Raw genomic sequence first — 4,626 nt, forward strand, 5'->3', positions numbered from 1 at the left:
CTCTGAACCAGATGATGTCTATGTAGCTCCTGATGATCCTGTGTCTAGTAGTGGTGATGAACTTGATGATTGATCATGTGTACACTGTAGACTTGTAGTAGGACTGTAGGCCAATGGCCTCATAGCTTGCAGCATTGTTTTTGGACTTTATAGGCCATTTAGAGCCTCATTTCTTATGTATTTTGCTATTTTGTCGATGATATGTATTGCACTCGGTGCCATTTTGATATATTCACCTTTACATGGTATATAAATGAGCAAACTTTGCATATTTTGTCTCTATTGGCTTGGAATCATGGTTATACATCTTAAAAATAGTTTTGTTTCATTAAAAATTAATTATTTAATGTTTTTTTAAAAACCGGTTCGTTTAGACCAAACCAGTCCCGGTCGGTAAACCGGTTCATTAGGTGGACCGGTCCGGTCACCGGTTCCGGTTTTAAAAACACTGCTTGTGAGTACATAACTAGATGGTGGTATGATGCTGATATCCCCTTTAATGCTTCTCGTTCACCATATTATGAGCCTATGTTTGATGCCATACATGCTGCTGGAAAAGGCTTCAAAGGCCCTACTATGCATGAGCTAAGGGGTTATCGTTTGCAGAAAGAAATTCAATCCATTAATGAGTATTTGAAAGAGTTCTAGGACTCATGGGAAAGAACGGATGTACTATCATGTTAGATGGATGGACTGATCAAAGAAACCGTACAATCATAACTTTCTTGTCTTCTGCCCACGGGGAACCATGTTTTTAAAATCAGTTGATGCATCTGATAAGGTAAAAGATGGCCACTTGTTGTTTTAGCTATTGGATCAGGTTGTTGAGGAGGTGGGGGTGGCTAATGTTGTTCAAGTCATCACAGATAATTCCTCTAACTATGTTCTTGTTGGTAAACTATTAGAGGAAAAACACAAGACCATCTTTTGGATCCCATATGCTGCACATTGCATAGACCTCATGCTTGAGGATATTGGAAAAATAGATTGGGTCAAAAACACTATAGATCATGCCAAAAGCATAACAAAATTTATGTACAATCATACATTGATTTTGAGCCTCATGAGGAAACACATTGGGGGCAAGGATATTATTAGGCCTGCCATCACTAGATTTGCTACTCATTTTTTGACATTGCAATCTATGCTTTCCCAACATAGAAACTTGCAAAAGATGTTTTCCAGTGATGAATGGAATTAAAGCAATTGGTCTAACAAACCGGAAGGCAAAGAATTGAAAAAGAAAGTCTATGAAATCTCTTTTTGGAGAAAGGCAACAGAGATTGTGAAGCTTGCTGAGCCACTAGTTAAGGTGTTGCGGTTGGTGGATGGGGAAAGGTTGGCTATGGGCTTCATTTATGAGGCTATGGATCAAGCAAAGGAGCAAAAAAAGATGGTATACAAGGATAGAGTGGCAAAGTATGGTCCCATTTGGGCAATCATTGATGAAAGATGGAACAATCAACTCCATCGCCCTATACATGCAGCTGGGTTTTTTTTGAACCCACGATATCATTATAAAGCTAAGGAGTCAGGAGCTTTGAGGGGGGAGGTGAGAGATGGACTGATTGATTGCATTGATCGCATGATCCCATTGGAGTCTGATCAGCTGGAGATACACCGACAGGTCACAACCTTCACCAATGCCTCGGGTACCTTTGGGAAGAACCTAGCAAAGATTGCAAGAGAAGCAGATGAGCCAGGTAAACAAAAATTTCAATTTTCAAATTCTTAATAGTTTTACTTTTTTTTTAAAGTTTGCTAAATCGTTTATAATTTGAAAGTTAGATATAATTTGTAATTTTGTTGAGCTAACTCATTACACTCCTATGTTTTTTGCAACACAATGGATGGAGGCCTTTGGTGGCCATTGTCCTGAATTGCAAAGGTTTGCAATTCGTATTTTGAGTCAAACTTGCAGTGCAACTGGGTGTGAGCGCAATTGGTCTGTCTTTGAGAGGATTCACACAAAGAGGAGAAACCGTTTGGATAAAAAACAGTTAAATGATATAGTTTATGTCCAATACAACCTCGGGCTCAGACGAAACCAATTGCTGAACAAAAGACCTGATTCAGATCCCATTGTGTTGGAAGACATTGATCCAACATCAGATTGGGTAGTGGAGAGTCGTCCAGCAGAGTTTGATCCTGATGAGGATCTTGATTTAGATTTAGATATTGAGGCATCAGTTGAACTTGAACATGTTGTTCAGTTGAATGCAGATACCTATCCACCAACCTCAGTCTCACAGCCAGCAAGGACTCCAGTTGTAGGTGCTTCCTCTGCTCAGCCACGACAGAAGTGCAGCCACATATCTACTCTATCTCAGCTTGCATCTGCTGCAGTTGCACAACCTACTAGTGGTACCACTTCTACAGTTGCAGTTGGAGATGATGATGATGAGGAGGAGCCATGGGCCCCCCTGTCTGACTTTGATGATAATCCAGAGATTGATCGACATTTCTTCTTGAGGGAAGGTGGATCATGTATCGCCAGGTACTTTAACCATTTTTGCAATCATGTGCTGTGATTATGTTATGGGCATATTAATATGGATCATAAGGCAAACTAGATGATTAATCAATCTCGATTGTAATCTTGTTTCGACACTTCACCTAGGAGGTTAGTCTTTGATTCTAGTCTAGTGGGACCTCCTTCAAGGCCTTAAGGTTTAGGAAGGGCGCTATTGGGGAAGCACTGATTGATGTAGTATGTCCAAGATAATCCATACTTACCACTTTCCATCTCTTCTTATTATCCATCTCCATTCTTTTAGGCTGGTAGTCATGCGTCATTGAGATTGGCACGCTTCATCCACATCCTTGAGTTAGGGCCTAGAAGCTTGGTCTGAAAGGTTGATGCAGCTAAAAGAAAGTTAAAATCATATAAAGCCACAATGAAAGAAAATGAAAAATGCAAAAGATGGTCGGGATAATATTTAGTGTGTGGGAAAAAACCTAATGTGAGCTCCACCCCGCTTATTAGCCATCATCTAGTTCCTCAAGAAGCATTTAATGCTTCATATAAAAAAGGAACTCTTGAAGGTCCTAACCTTGATGAGCGAGAAACTACTACATATTAAAGAGGTATTGGAAAAATATAAAAGCAAGCTTGGGCTCCTAAGCTATGCACCATATAAATACAACTCATTAAAGTAAAAGGGACACCAAAGGGGTGGAAAAAGGAGGCTGAGAAAAGGGGTCACTCATGCGACCATGATTGCTTCCTCCTTACATACACGAGGATGTTGGACCCCCATTATCTGGTCTCACGGATATGGCACTTGCCTTGAAGTCTTTCCCACTTCGTGACCATTGTTCTCACACACCTATGGAATTGGGCTAACTTGGGACATTCTATTTCGCTTGGGGGACAGAAGCACCTAATAAAGTTGTTGACTTAATCATCACTAATGTAAGTGAAGTAACTTGTTTACAAGCCTTGATCTAGTTAGACTTTTGAAGGTGAGTTTTGTGAGAAGTATACTTGTGCCCTTAGCATTAGATATGGTTCACTATGATGCTTTAATGGTTTTTGTCCATAATGATTGTTAATCTCACTTTATCTTGAGAGGTTTATGTTCAGTGGTATTATCACAACAAAAGAGATCCCTTGAGGGGTGGGATAGACCATCTTCAACACCACTACAGTTAATCATACACTCATCACACTCCTCTCTTTGGAAGTGCGCATTAGTCCTTGTCTCTTTTACTTGGCTGAAATGTGATCTTAATTGTGTGAATTGCTCTTGGAGATGGAATTTTGCTTGAAGATGGTTTCTTGGGATTGATTGAAGTGATTTTTGTGAGAATTTTGTAAGTTTATTGCATATTTTCTATAGTTTGCGTGTATATTTGTGAAGTAGGGCTTCTACATGTGCCGTGGTTGGAATTGCTAATTTATCTAGAAACTTGCTGCATTACAATATGTAAAATTGTTTTCTTTGAATCCTTTAAGAGAACTTTAAGTTTGCATCTCTTAAATTCAAAATCTCTCATAAAAAGGAGGCCACTAGGGTTTGTAAGGAGATGCCATAGTCATCTCACCCTCTTCAACAAGGCAATCCTCATTGAATTTGCCCTAGAAGACTCCATTTTCTCATTTAGAACGGGGCACTAGTTTTGGTGGTGTTGATTAAACCCTCTAATAAATTCTCTCTTCTCTCTTTGATTTGATATATTTAGGGTTAGTGTTGGAGTTTATGTGAAATATTGCTAAAAAGGTGATTTTCTTGATATGCCATTGTTCTTTAAATAAGAATTCCATTAAATAATTTTCTAAACTCAAAATCTAGTATTCTATTGCACGTTAAACCCTATTTCTAGGGATAATGTCATCATTTGTTGTTGCCTTATGCATGTTTCAGCCATAAAAATTCCATTGTAAATCCTTCATATCTAATTGAAAGTCTTGATCCTTTGTTGATTTACCATAGTAATACTTTTTCTTTTGGTTGTTATATGACACTGGATACCCTGTCGTTTAAAATATACAAAAATCTAACTTGTAACAAACTTTTAATTTATTTTAGTGGTCCAAGGATAGAGTGCTTGAACTTTGGTGAAGATTATCCAAGCCATCTAGTGTTTGTGGTGCCTTATCCCCATCATTACACCTCATCCATC

The sequence above is a fragment of the Pinus tabuliformis genome, chromosome 8 (genome assembly GCF_031772625.1).
Source record: "Pinus tabuliformis cultivar Carrire ecotype Pingquan chromosome 8, CPIR1, whole genome shotgun sequence".
Lineage (NCBI taxonomy): Eukaryota > Viridiplantae > Streptophyta > Pinopsida > Pinales > Pinaceae > Pinus > Pinus tabuliformis.